Source organism: Rhinolophus sinicus, chromosome 14 (genome assembly GCF_057876585.1).
Source record: "Rhinolophus sinicus isolate RSI-liver-muscle chromosome 14, RSI-T2T, whole genome shotgun sequence".
Lineage (NCBI taxonomy): Eukaryota > Metazoa > Chordata > Mammalia > Chiroptera > Rhinolophidae > Rhinolophus > Rhinolophus sinicus.
The window spans coordinates 85,080,900-85,096,092 of NC_142514.1; the positions used below are offsets into that span (position 1 = coordinate 85,080,900).

The 15,193-nt window shown below is 40.4% G+C and overlaps 1 protein-coding gene across 2 annotated transcripts in view; it reads right to left on the reverse strand.

Annotated features, from left to right (window-relative positions):
* GCNT2 (glucosaminyl (N-acetyl) transferase 2 (I blood group)) overlaps positions 1–15,193 on the reverse strand; it is an 85,188-nt gene that overhangs the window by 58,848 nt on the left and 11,147 nt on the right. The gene's annotated exons all lie outside the window — the stretch shown is intronic.

Sequence of the window (15,193 nt, forward strand, 5' to 3'; positions counted from 1 at the left end):
TAACATCATGGGAGCTCAGAGGACAGAAAGTTCCCCTGGAGCTTGAATAGTTAGAAAGGGCTTCCAGTGGTTAGATTCAGACACTTAGAGCGTGGAGAAGGCATTCTAGTTGGAGAAACAATAAGAAAGAGCAAGAACACAAAACAAGAAAGCCTGAAAATCTTCCCAGGAACAACTATGAATCTAGAACTTCTCTGGCATGGCTGCAGATAAAAACCTTCAATTCAGGGAACCATGACCTCAAAGCACCAGTCAGGTTAGAAGGTGAACTCTAGCAGAATGGGGACTTGTGCTTCCTCTTCCGATTACAGCCCCGCAACTCCACCAGGGCTTGGCACACACGGTGTTCAATGCTTGTTGAATGGGTCCAGAATCACCTGGACATTTGGAAAGTGCAGTTTTTAACTATGAAAAAAGGAGTGTTGAAACCCATGTTTACCCAGTGTTTTAGTTTATATATTAGAATAGCACGTGAAAAAAAAATCCATGATTTTTTTCTTTAAGCCAATTTCGTTACCGGAGGTATGATTTTAACGTATGAGGAGTGCTTTTTCCTCTCTTCTCTGTCAGCATACGCCTACCCAGAGACCTAACTATAAATGAACCACAACAGCACTCGACTCCATACACACCTTCTCATGTATCTGACTTTTGTTTAATTGCATGTACTAATTCAAACTTCATTTTACTTTCATAATTGTTCTGGGACTTGTTTTTCCATTCTTAATTACTACTATCCTTTCATTGGGAAAGAAACTGAGGAGACACAGGCTCAAGCAGAAACACTAAATCTATAATGTTAAATAATAGCCAAAAGGGCACTTAAAGGACTGGTTCTGATAAAGTTTGTTGAAGTAGCAATGAGAGGCTAAGTTATATTGGCAGAAAAGGTTAGGTAAATGAGGTGAGATGTTATCAACTCTTGGGCTCACTGATGGCCGTTCTTTGGAAGGTCATTTCTTTGAGGTTTGCTTTATTATTGCAGTAGGTCAAATGACTCAGGGATTCATTCTTAATTATAAAATATTGGGATTTATTTTTTTCCCTTACACTAAGAGGAATTCACTAGAAAGTAGAGAATGGTGACAATCCAATTCACTTTGGACAGTCAATTAAATAATACTGTTTTGCGTGGCTAGATGGTTTGTAAATGGAGCCTTTTTTTTTTTTTCAAATGATCACGACGTTAAAGAAAAGAAGAAAGAAGACATTTCCAAACACATCTTTAACTAAAATAACAATTCTCCCATAACTGAGAGTCTTCCAGTGGGGTTTACTGGGGAAAAGCCACCTTCTCCTGGGACCCAATCATTTCACTTTCTATACCATTTGACTAATTAGCAACAGAAGAAACTGTTGTCTAGATCACAGAACCCAAAGTATTATTTCAAACTCTCATCTCAGAGAGGGAGAACAAGTTTAATGCAGAGAATTTTAATGGCCTCCGGGCAGGTCCAGAAGGTGGTCACACTAGACCACACCAATGTCATGCGAGCTGAAGTGATCTGCATCTCTTTTGATGTAGCAAAGGTACCATGGAAACACTTCCTGATGCTAACAGATGCTAAGCAATACTTCCAAAAGACAGTATATACAAATTCAAATAGGTAAATGTCAAAGCATGCACAGATATGCGGCCATCTTCTGGTAGCATGAATGTAGCAACTAGAAATATGAAGAGCCTGAAATGTGGGGGCTTAGAAAATGAAAAATAAATTACCCAAAATAAGTCACAGAGAATTAGCATTTCAAGAGGAAATTTACCACTGAATTTATAGGCGAAAGTTAATTGCTTAACCCCAGAAGAGTAATGACTCAATTGTTTCACCAAGACATTTGTTTTCAAAAGTATTCAGTCAAACTAGGGGTGTTTGTGGCTTGAGGATAACGATAGTGTAGATCAAAGGTTTTCAAATGTCTCATCATCAGGAAGGTTTGTTATAACACAGGTTGCGGAACCCCAACCCCAAGCTGTCAGTAAATTCCAGGTGGAACTTAATAATTTCCTTTTCTAACTAGGTACTGGAACCAAAGTTTGAGAACCAATGGATCAGAGACCAAAATTCTTTGGGTTTTTTTTTCCCCTTAATGACCCCACTGGATCTATTTTCCTATGACTAAACAATTTACTGTAAAACAAAACAAAACAACAAATGTTTTGGAATTAACTATACTGTACAATTCGGAAATGCTTAATAAACATGAACTCAAGTGGTGAACAATCTGATCTCTGGAGTAAAATTTACTATGAAAAGCAATCTGTACCCCTAAGAAAGGAGAGAACATGGATATACAGAAAGATGCTAGTGCTGTAATTTAAATAGGAGAAACCCTAGCTCCAAGTTGTCCTGCCCCAAATGTGGTCTCTAATTTACTGTTCACAGCAAGCACACCAGTGCATAATTCCAGTCTTTCACAAAATGTGGGTGTGGAGACAGAGCCAGGAGAGCAGTTTCCAGGTTCTCGGCCTCACATGGAAAGTTGCTGGCTCAGTTATTAGATGGCCATCAGCTGTAATCAGATGGCCATCCACTGTGGCTGGGTGGCCATCAGCTGTTGCTGCTTAGCAATTAACCACTAATATAACTGCGGTGGCTACACTGGCAAGAGAGAGAGGGTTGGCAGAGAAGCAGACTGCGGAGTGCCGTTAGCAGATTGTGGATTGTGTTGCTCCTACTTCCTGTGTCTTGCTCAGCCTCCCACGAGATGGGGGTGCAGGAAGACTCCTCCTTGGGGTACTGTCGGATGTTTGTTTTTGTGTCTCGATCAGCCACCATCAAGAATATAGTGGTATGACTCCCCTATCTATGGCTCCGTGGGTGTTCCTTTTTGGCCTCACCGTGTCCTGCATTCTTGAGTGGGGAGCGGGAGCTAAGACCCTGCATTACAGTGGGATAGGATTATCTACTGACAAACACTGATGTCTGAGGAATCTAGTACTCCATAAGCTGAATAAGAGGAGGGTGTAGGAAAAGAATACAAAATAAACGAGAAAAAGGCAGAAAATACCAAATGTTGGTACAGCTCTGGAAAACTGACAATATGTACTAAAGCTGAGCACAGGCCTAACCTATGACCCAGAAGTTCCAGTCTCGGGTATTTATTCAACAGAACTGTATACATGTTTATAAAAGAACATATAGCTCAATATTCACTGCAGCCATATTCATGACAGACCCAAACACCCACCAACAGCTTAATAGCTGGGTTTCTCAGCCTTGGCACTAATGCCATTTTGGGCTGAATGTGCCTGTGTGGGGGCTTTCCTGGGCACTCTAGGATTTTAGGGAGGGCCCCCCTGGCCTCTACCACGAAATGCCAGTAGCATCCCTTGCCCGCCAACCATCCCCCCACCGAGCTGTGACAACCTAAAAGGTCTCCAGATATCGCCAAATGTTACCTGGGGGCAAAAATCACCACTTCCCACCTCACACACCTCCTTCTCTACACAGCAATAAGAATGAATAAATACTATCACTACCTGCAACAACAAAAAGTGAATCTCACAAGCATAACATTGAGCAGGAAAAGAAAAGAAAAACAGACAGAAAAGGAGTACAGGCTGTATATTTCCACTTCCATAAAGGACAACAACGGGGCAAAGTAACCTATGCTGTTAGACATCGGGGCAGTGACTGGGATGCTGTTCGTGTTCTGTATCTTGATGCTGGTTACATGGTCCGTTCAATTTATGAAACTGCATCAAGTTGAACACTAATGGTATGGGCACTTTTCTACGTTATACAATACTTCACCAAAAATGGAGGAATGAATGAATGAATGAGTCATGGTCCTTCTCTTACAAAAAACTCTTCCAGGGGAGTCTTAAGGTGAGTGGGGATCAGGGTTCCTTCTTGAGTAACTAATATTTATGGGTATTACTTATAATAGATACTCTGCAATACCACATACAAGAGCCCACATCACCTCTTTCTTAAGCAAACTACTGGCTAAAGGTGTCTCCACTCTGGTTCCTGACACCAGCCACCCTCAGTCATGACCCAACCACCTCTTCTTCCTACCAGTGAGCAATGTCCAGAAGAAAAGGAGCCAAGAGAAAAGAGAACAGGACTTTAAAACTTACTTCAGAAACTCTTTGTGCTCATCAACACAGACCTGAGTGCCAGTCCTTAAGGCACTTGTAATCTAGATTAGAGAAGGGCGGAGGGGGCACCTGGACTGACAAACAGAATTATAACAGGGTACAAAGAAGTATGGATGACAAAGCTGATAGCTGGCTTTAGAGGCTGTCACCCCCACTTGCCCAGTGTAGAGACAGAGACTCAGAAGGTCACTGGTCTCCCAGGGGCCTCCCAGCCCGGGGTCACTCAGTTGGGAGCGGCTGACCAAAGACATGAATGTGAGCAGCTCTGCTCCAGAGCTCTAGCTGTCAGTCAGTGTGCCAGCCTGTGCCCTTGCAGGCAGTCCCAGAAATGTCTTGGCATCAGCACCAGATCAGCTTCATGGAGAAATCAAGAGAAGTAAGGAGAACTATGTTCACTCTCAGTAAGACACATGCATTCCTTTTCCCAACACTCCTTTTCATTCTCTCACATTCAGTCAACCGATGTGTTAAGAATGCACCTAAGCCTAAAGCACTATGAAATTTCTTGTCTTTTTCTTCCAACATCTTTTTTCTTTTTTTTGGTTCCGAAAACCATCTGGACAAATCTTTTCCTTCCAGCTCATCAGATGACTGACTTCCAGTTCCGTCACTCCAGCCCCCTTTTCAGGTGGTCACTTTTCTGCTTGGTCTGATCAATCACAAGCAGAAGGCCTAACCCAGGGAATACTTGGCCCCAGAAACAACTGGGTTGCCGAGGCCTGGCCCTTGAACTAATTAACCAGGCACCTGGTAATAGTCTCCAGGGACAGAGGCTCTGTGAGTCATCCCTGTTTCTTTCTGCAGAGAGCAGTTCACCAAATCCAAAGTACTTCTTCCTCTGTTCTGACTTGGGACTTCACATGCTCAGATCTCACCCTCATACTTCCTAGACTCCAAGCCGTTTGCAATCCTCAGAATACCAGCTCTCCGGATCACTTTTGCTAAGTTTGTTTTTAAGCTTTCCTTTCGTCTGGAGACTATGTCTGAGACTTCCCAGAGACCACCAATATATTGACAGGAGTCTGATATACTAATACAAGAATTCCATTAGAATCAGTTACCAGTTTTACAAAAATATACCACCAAAAATTTGAATAATTGAGCTCAATAGATTCCATTTGGCCGTTTTGATCCCTCCCCTCTGCTCTCCCCCTGTAGGAGAGCTGACCTATGTGAAATGTATCAGTGGGCTCTGGCTCTGGTTGGGTTTGTTAATGAGAAGAACGGAGAGGGATCAAGGCATTTACACCCTGATTCCCTTCTTGCTAGTCACAGCAGGATAGATGCCTCCTTTGACTGCAGTTATTCTCAAAGGGGCCTGGTCCACAGCACTTTTTCTAACCATTCATCTTTTCAAGTCTAGAAATGGTAACAGTGCCACTATTACTGTTCCTGGGTATTACAACAGCTCTCCTAGTTTCTCTCCACTCTGCCCACATCTTCAAAAATAGTCCCTTTTAGTAAGCCTTTCTTGATTAGCCTAATTGAAGTGTGCTGTCTGTTTTCCTGCTGGGGCCCTGACTGATACAATAATAAAAGATAACATTGAGAAAATACTCATCAGGTGCCAGGAACTTATTGAACATTTCATGTAGATTACCATTTAATGCTCACAACAACCCTATGAAGTAAGCATAATTATCCCTGTTTTATAGATAAGCACGACTTAGAGAGGTCCAATATATTACCCAAGGTCATGAAGTCAGATAGCACTGGAACAGGACTTTGAATTTACATATTTATATACTTAACCACCTCCTAATACAAATAGACTTATAAAGGTATCAAAATTCATTCAGAACTCCTTTGCTCTTTCCAGAGACCAAGGGTACAGATGCTGGGAGGTGGGTCAGCATGTCCTGCCTGGGTCCAGGACTTCAGCTAAGCCCTGTGGGGAGGACTGATTACACAGAATAGGACTGAGAAAATAAGTGAATATACTGAGCTTCATAGGAACCAGGTTTCTCACTGCTGGAGAAGAAAGTGGAGAGAATAAACCCCATGTTGTTGGATTGGAATTGAAGATATCAGTGTGAAATGTGGTTTTTAATATATATTTTTAAAAATCAAAATATAGTTGGGTATGTATGTGTGAATGTGTGAGCTGAGACCATATGTGAGTGAGTTGGAGTATGTATTTGAGAATGCACATGTGTATATGTGTGTGTGTGTGATTGTGTATACAAACATTACATGTACACCTACATATATATTTTTTCCTAGCTCTGACCCCTGAAAGAACATAGAAATAATAATGCCCTTGAATGTCCAGACTTGGTTTCTAAATACTATTTTTTATTAAATAGAACGAGTATTCCTTAAAGAAAATGGCTGATTCCAAGACTAGGGCAGGTTAAGTACAAGATTAACAGAACATCTCCTTCTGAAAGTACTCAAAGAATAACGGGGACATACTGAAAAGACACAGGAGACAGATTGAAGGGGCTCCCACTGGCCAGATCTGGAATAATATGAGCAGCAAAATAAGTAAAAATAGTAATGGATTGTAACTCATTGAGTAAAATGGGAATTCATGTCCATAGGGATATAAACAAATGAATGGATGAATGAATGAGCAAATGGGTGGATGAATGAATGAATAAGCAATCAAGCACATGGGGAGAAGGCTGTACCTTATAGGTAAATGTCAACTAATAAACATAAAAGGATGGAGAAAAAAAATCACAATTTGGTAGCTACACAGTAATAGTTGAGTCAGGCAAGAACCATCAGTTGATGGTAGAACTGGAGAGTGAACATTTGACGAAGAACAGGATATCTAAATATTGTCAAACTGTCTCCCCACAAAATACTTAGTAATTACTTAATCATAAATACAAAATGCAAATTTGTCAGCTACCATCTCAACCAAGTGACAAAAGTTAACATCACCACTATCAGAACAAATCAACACGGCGGGCTTCTACAGTATTATTTCTCTTGTATCTTTGCCCAAAAGGCATAACTTGAATTTGATCATGAGGAAATATCAGACCTACATTCTTCAAAAATTATGAGAACTTGGAAGACACAGATACACTGAGAAATTGTTCCAGACCAGAGGAGACTAAAGAGATATGACAGCTAAGTATAGGTTGAGATCCTTAATCAGATCCTAGTTTTATGAAGGACTTTATTGGTAAAACCAGTGATACCAGAATAGGGTGTGTGGGTTAAAGAGAACTAACGTATCACTTGATGATTGTACTGTGGTTACATAAGAAAGTATCTTTGTTGTTAGGAAATATACTGTGAAATAGTAAAGCGTAATTTGCAAATGTTTTAGGAAAAATATATAAAGGAGAGAGAGAGAAGACGAGAGAGAGGAACAGGAAGGAGGACAAGGGGTTCTTGAGAAGGAAAAGAAGAAGAGGGAAGAGGAAGAGGAGGGCGGCAGAGGAGAAGGAGAAGACAGGGAAGAAAAGGTCAATGTGGTAAAACATATGGGCTGGGGCATGTGGGTGAAGGGTATAGGAGAGTTGTTTATAATCTTCTTGTAAGTATAGTAATTTTGAAATCAGTGTAAAACAGAAGGTTGAAAAGCTATTAAGATCTTTTAACATTTTCTAGATATTCAAAGAGCAGTATTTTTATTAAATACATTGCTTCAGCCACAGGAACTTCTGAAAGGCAGCATGGTGGATTAGATTGATCATAAATTATAGGTCAAGCAAACCTAGATTAAGTCATTCTACCTTCTGGAGCCCAGGTTTCTGCATTTGAAAATTGTAGATGATAATATCTACCTTCTTCAGAGGATTTCTGTGAGGTTTAAATAACTTATCAAATGAAGCATCAATGTTGAGTCTTTTTGCTCTCGCCTTGAGAAAACAGCTATGCTATAAGATTCCTTCCTATATCAACAAAACAAAAATAGTCACTGGGATATAAAGTACAGCATAGAGAATAAAGTCAATAATGTTGCAACAACTATGTATAGTGCCAGCTGGGAACTAAACTAATCAAGGGGATCACTGCATAAATTTATTTTTATTTTTATTTTTTTGTTAAGGAGGGTGCAGCTCACAGTGGCCCATGTGGAGATCGAACTGGCAACCTTGGTGTTATTAGCACCACGCTCCAACCAATTGAGCTAACCAGCCACCCCTGTAAATTATATAAATGTCTAACCACTATGCTGTACACTTGAAACTAATAAAAAATAATATTGAATGTCAACTATAACTGAGATAAACAAATAAATAAATAGATAGATAGATAAATAAATAAATAAATAAATAAATAAATAAATAAATAAATAACAGTGGCAGTGTTGGAGCCATCTAGGATGTGGAAACAGTCCCATTCTTTAGCATTAACACAGGACATTCATTAAAATATGATTCGACTAAAGATTGATGCCCCATTACAAGGTTTAGCTCTTCCCGACATTTTATGACAAAAATGGAAGCTTGGCCCCTCTGAGATATTGAAATCTAGTTTTAAATTTGGGATGGTACGTTAAAAAGTACTTTTCAACAGTTTCTCACCATGACACATATGGAAAACAATCACTTGCCTGACACCTATTTTTTTAAAAAATTGGACAAAACTCTCTCAGCCAGAGGTGTCTGGCGAAGGGGCTCCAACGGCCCTGGACCTTGTGTGCCATACGTGCTGCCCGAGTCGGTAGGTAGCCAGTCTGCAACCACTGCCAGCACATCAGCATGCACGGCCACAGCCGGAAAGGTCAGCAACGGGCACAAAGAACAATAAGGAAAGAGGCTGCCATTACAGGAAACAGTTCAGGAGCAAGCTGAAAGCACTCCACGCACTTTGGAAGGAGACCAAGTCCTTTCTAGCTGCACTATGAACAAGTATGTGCTAGGTCCTACGACCTTTGGAATAAGCTCATGTTTCTCTTCTCAGGCTCCACATAGTGGCATATTGCAATAGCCTATCATTGCAATTAACTTCATTCCCAATCCTGCCTTATCCTTGATTCATTTCCCCTCCTATCTTAACTTTCCCTTTTATGGCTTAGAATTTGGAAATCAAGGAGAGCCTTAAACCCCATCCCTCGCCTAGCTCTAGCCTGATTCCTGAGACTAAAGGCACTGGGGACTCACAGGGAAGAACTCAGCTCTGTAATGTCTCAAGAGCAGCTAAAAACAGCTGCGCACAGCTCAGCATTTGAATGGAAAATTCTACAAGGGTGGCTGATTTACCTTCCATAAAAAAAATGTTAGGATTTTTCACCAAGGCTAGATGGAGGTTAGTTAGCATTGCAAAGATTACAGGAATTTGAAGTTTGCTTCATTCCTAATAAGGAGAAAACTAGACATATTTATGAATCCTCTGAAGTAAAAACAAATGATTGTGAAACTGTCTCACACACTGCCTAAATTTGTCAAGTTCAGTAATACAAGAATTTGTATTTGCAGCAACAAACTGATGTGGATTTAAATGAGACCCATCCTAAATTTCTAGGTGGTCAAATGTAGCTAGCACAGACCAAGGCACACACACAAATGGAGACCACAGCCAAGAGGCAAATCTTGTGAAATGAAAGAAACAAAAAGTAAAAGCCACAAAAACACTTACTAGGACTCCAATCACTTTTAGCACAAACCCTTCGTCTCACTGCAAAAGAGCTGGGAGGATGAGGACTGTGGACGAAAAAAGAGGCACTGTAATCCATCTCACTGAAAATAACCTCAGAGGGTGATCTGATCATAAATTCTTAACTGGGCAGGTCATGGTGGGTAGTCATGCCCCAGGCATGTAATTTCTTTAGTAAAAGGTTTATCTTTACCATAAACAAGAAGCCCTGTCAATTTTTTCTGTGCACCTAGGCTAACACACTTTTGAAATGCCTCATTTTCAGACTCCTTGGAAGCCTGACCACCCTCGAGAGAGCATATAATCTTGTTGACTATCCTGTACTCCAATTCTTGCCTTGCTTTCTCCCACTTTCATGTAATCTTCCTTCTGTTCCCTCAATTCCGAATGCATAAAAGAAAGTGCAAACTGTCATTCTCCAGTGCATTTGAGATCTTGTTAACCAACAGTTGTCATCAGTGTTGCTTAAATAAACTTATAAAAATTCTCTATAGGTTTAGATGGTTTTATTATGGACAGGACATAGACTAAAAATAGTTGACACAATTTTATTAGAAAGAAGGGACTTGCAGCCATTTGAATCTTAAATGGAGGGGAGAATTACAGTACTTCTGTCAGTCTATTGTAAGCTGTCAGTGACTTGGACAGCAAAAAAATTCTGGATTTGCATGACAGCAATACCATATTTATTTTATATTAGCAACATAAGGTGAATCACATTCAATTTGACACCAAGCCAGTGCCAGCTGAGGTTTGAGAAAACATAAAGCTCATGGGACCCTCCAGGACTCTGTATTCTGTAGTACGCACAGATGCCCAAACAACAAACCCTAACAAGAAGATAAGGGCTATCAGTGAGGTGAAAATCCGGGGCACAGAAGACAGAGGTCAATTCTGGGTGTGGGGGGAAAATCTTACAACTCAGCTGGGCCCTAAAAGATAACCAGGCTTTCTCCAGGCAAAGAAAGGCCTGGGGGGAAATTGGCATAATGGCTGAGGTCTGTTTGGAGCCTAGCGATTATACAGGGAATTTAATTGTTGCAGCCAAATAAACCGCTTTAACTACATTTTCTAGATATCTTCAATCAAAGCCTGTCAGGGCTAAAATGACTCTTGCAAATTCCCTTACCTGTTCATTTTACTTTTCTAGACCTGAACTAAAACGTACAATGACAATCTTTCAAATGCATAAAGATGTTAATTTATACTGACCCTAGTGACCAGGTGATTAATAACTCCCACAAGCCAATGACACCCCCAAAGTATTTGCTAATGCATTTAGCATAGGTAACAAAGGATGTCTACCCTTTAGAAAAGTAGGTAGGGGTCTGTGCACTGTGCAAAAGCTGAACCAGAATTGACAAGGAAGAAAATACACTCCCTGCAAAGCTGCAGGAGAATTTTCTTCATTTGTAGAAAATACTATATTAAGCACGCAGAATAGTAATCTTTTCTCTTCCATTCATTTGCTCCTCATTCAACATATATTGGAACCCCACAAAATGATGAGTCTAGGCAAATGTCTAGGTCCTACCTCCAATCATTCAGTTCATTCTCACATTTGGGGTGTGTGTGATGGGGAGGGGGCAGAGACCTACGGTAGAGGGGGACCAAGATCCACACAAGTAGTTAAGATGCAATGGAGGAGGTGCCATTACCCAAGAGGGAGTAAAGTGAATGGGGGGAGGGGTGGCAGCTTCGCTGGGAGAGGAAAGGAGTAGGGAAGACTTCTTTGAGGAAGTGACATTTCAAGCAGATCTTGAGAAATGATTAGAATGAGCAACAAAAGTGAAATGGACAGCACGCCCAACAATGCGAGACCATTTTCAGACCAGTCTACAGTCTAACAGTGACAGAAGCTGGCAGTGAGAAACTTTCAACCAGTCACAGAATGCTGCTCCCCGATAAGAGGAAAGAGAAACCAACTACTTAAGACTCTACTCGTGTGACATTTGCTAAGTAAAGCTATAGTTGAGGGGTAACCCCTGTGGACCACATATCTGATTTCCTGCCAAAAACAATGATCTTTGTACCTGCAAAGCCAAAAATATTCATCGGGTTCTTTTTTGGGTTATACACAGAAGTTTTAAAATAGTAATACTAAAGCCTCAAAAATCAATATCTAATAAGTTAGTCGGTACCACCTCTCTTTGAACATTTAAAGAGTTCCTACAATATACCCGGTACAATTCATGTACTCTAATCCTTCTGACAGTTCAACAGAATGATATTTTATCCTCAAAATGTAGATGAAGCATCAAGCTCAGAGAAATGCAGCATCTTGCCCAAAGTTACAGACTATTGGTAGCAATGTTAGCAGAGCCAAGATTGTCTGAATTTCAATCCCACCAGCAAATGGGAGCAGCCATCTGACTCTACAGAGTAAACACATCTTTAGATCATTTGTTCACTACACTCTAGTCTGCGTAAGTCTGCAATGCATTCTAATTGATGACCACTGACTCTAGTTCAGTTGAGCTTAACTCTTGTTTTTTTCTTTTTCACTTCAATCTACTTTTAGCTTCCTTAGTATAAAATTAAGATAGGTCACGACAAAAAGAAATGTCATTCTAAATATTACCCTGTTTCCCCGAAAATAAGACCTATTTGGACAATCAGCTCTAATGCATCTTTTGGAGCAAAAATTAATATAAGACCGGTCTTATATTATATTATATTATATATTATATTACATTATATTATATTATATAAGACCCAGTCTTATATTATAGTAAAATAAGATCGGGTCTTATTTTTATTTTTTTTTTTGCTCCAAAAGACGCATTAGAACTGATTGTCCAGCTAGGTCTTATTTTCGGAAAACACAGTAAGTATTAATAGTTGTTTCATTAAATTAATTAAATGATTAAGTATTAATATCTTAATGTAATTAACTTGATATTAATGTTAAAACAGGGTCATGTCTCTGATTAGTCCTCAGAAATCCCAGATGGTGTAATTAATAAAGAAATGTATTCACATACATCATTATTATTATGCAAACCATTTTTGATGGTAACATATGTGGATATCTAAAATGCACATAAATCAACTAAACTACATTTTAGGGCAATTTCAGCACTTGGCACCTTAGCTTTGTATTTTTACATATATAGGCATACAAGTGATTAGTCTGTCTCAAATAATGACAGAGTCAGGCCAGTATGAACTCTGCAGCAAATGGAAATGCAATGAACCTCTCTTATCAAGCGCATAGGGATATGTACTATGTGACACGGAATACCCACAGGGCCGTCCAGAGGCTGGCTGCAGGGGGGAAATGAGAAGCAGGTAGAGTCTGTATCCAGGCCCACGATCTCCAGTGTTCTTCCTTTCTCTAGCCCTTCCCCTTCAGGCACCTTGGCATTCCTTCTTCCTCCCATCTGCAACAAAACCTGCTCTCAGGAAATGCTCTGTTCTCATTCATTCAGATTTTTAACAGGAATTTGAAATAAACTCCCACAGAATCATATTAGAAATACTGTAGCAAGGGAAGCAGAAATCATGGTCAGTTTTATTTTTAAATCTGAGGAGCACAGGTGAATGAAACAAACCCACTGAAAGTTTCTATCACAGGCAGAAAAGCACATGATCAATAACTCAGAAGGAAAGTAGCAGCTGTACTTTGGGCCTATAAATGGATTTTTTTCCTAACTAGGAATCAACCACAGCTGAGTCAGATGATAAACTAAAAGGATGCCATCTTGTTTTGGACTAGAATAGGGAAAATAATTGAGGGGGGAGAGAGTTGGGAGGAAACTGGGGGGAAATGGGGTGAGGGGGAAGAAAGGAGGACAAGAAGCCCCAATTTCACAAAAGCTAGTGAAATTCGCTGCGTAACCTCTTAAAAGTCGTATGTGAACTCCCTTTCTGTAACACTTTTGTCCTCATGGGAACCTTCGCCAGAGTAGACCATGCAGAAATGCTTTTCTTCTGAGAGGCTTCCAGAAGACCTGCCATTGCTTCAAGGACTTATTATGTATAGGTGACCATGTTTTGTTTTGTGCTTTAAACCACTTAATGCTGACGTCCTGGCCACAGCTGACCAGAACAACTTGGGGCCTAAAGGAAGGGCAGCCATCTATAGAGAGGTAGGTCAGCAGCAGCCTGTGAAGTGGTGTGAAATGAGAACAGGGATTCTCATTGTACAATGACTACATGACCCAAAGTAAGATTCTCTCAGTACATCTGAGACACAAAGGAATTGTTGTCAACAGAGCAGCACAAAATGTAGATAGTAGAAACCACAAGACCATGGGCCCCGGGCCCCATAGCGAGTGGAAGCTCTGAAGCAGAGTTAGGACTTTCAGATAAGGAAGAAGCAAGTGAAGCAAAAGAAGCAAAGACGAAGATGCTGAGACATGGACATGGCTGACTTCTCAGTGCTGCTGGGACGGCCCTGCTGTTGTCTGACCATTCTACCCAGAGCAGGGACAATGCCTGGCCTACCTGCCCCATCCATTACAGCAATCACCAGCCATATGTATAAATGGTATTTCATATTGGGTTAAGTCCAATACATGATTTAAATTAATTTCACCTATTTATTTTTGTTTCTTTTAGTGTTGCTACTAGAAAATCCAAACTTACACATGTGGCTCACATTATATTTCTATTTGGTGGTGTTTCTCTAGTCCCCCACGAGGTCATTCTATTTTGGGTTTTGTTTTGTTTTTTTCTGGCCTATTACTTCTTTGAGAATCCTAATAAGCTCCCCCCAATCACTGCAGTCAACTAGAACAACCTTAAAATGTCCGAAACAAACAATCAACTCATATATCAACAAGAAGGGCCCTCAAAAGAGAAATATCCCAGATTTCTACATAGGAGGAGTTAACAGCTAAACAAGGCAGCCACCTGAGTTTCCAGTTCCTTCACCTCCTCATGGCCAAGTTCTACACTCAGTCCACCCCAGGTCCCTCAAGGGTCAGCTGCACCAGTGAGGCAGCCCCGGCCTCTAACAAGGATCCTTCATACACATAACACAGAGGCTATTTCAAGGGCTGGCTCTTCTAAGTTTTTGAAAAGCGTGGAGTAATACATTTGTTTTGCATTACTTTGCTGACCTCTAACTGCAAAGCAGAGGTGTAAAAACCTAGTTCCAATAGATAAATCATGTTGAGAAGTCAGAGTGTTAACCTTCAATTTCTGATTAGATGTAGAATCATGGACTCAGAGAAGAAGAGACTCGCTGCCCATTTTATCCAACATTTGATGAATGAGTTTCCTTCACAGTGTTTCTCCAACGTCTGCTTCCACATATTCCTTGGGCTTATTCACCACTGAAGAAGCTATCCATTCTAATCCCAGATCAATAGGTTCTTATATCTCCCACCACTGACCCTAGTTCTTCTTCTTCAACTAGAGTTAATTCAATTTCTCTCACAAGCAAATCATTATGTGAAGGCAGTAATACCTCTTTAAGTATCCTTTTTTTGTTTTGTTGGTCCTTTCTTTAAAAAATGAGGTTTGGCCTTTTATCCTTCTTGGCTGTTCTCTTTGGAACCTGCTTTGTCAATATCTCCC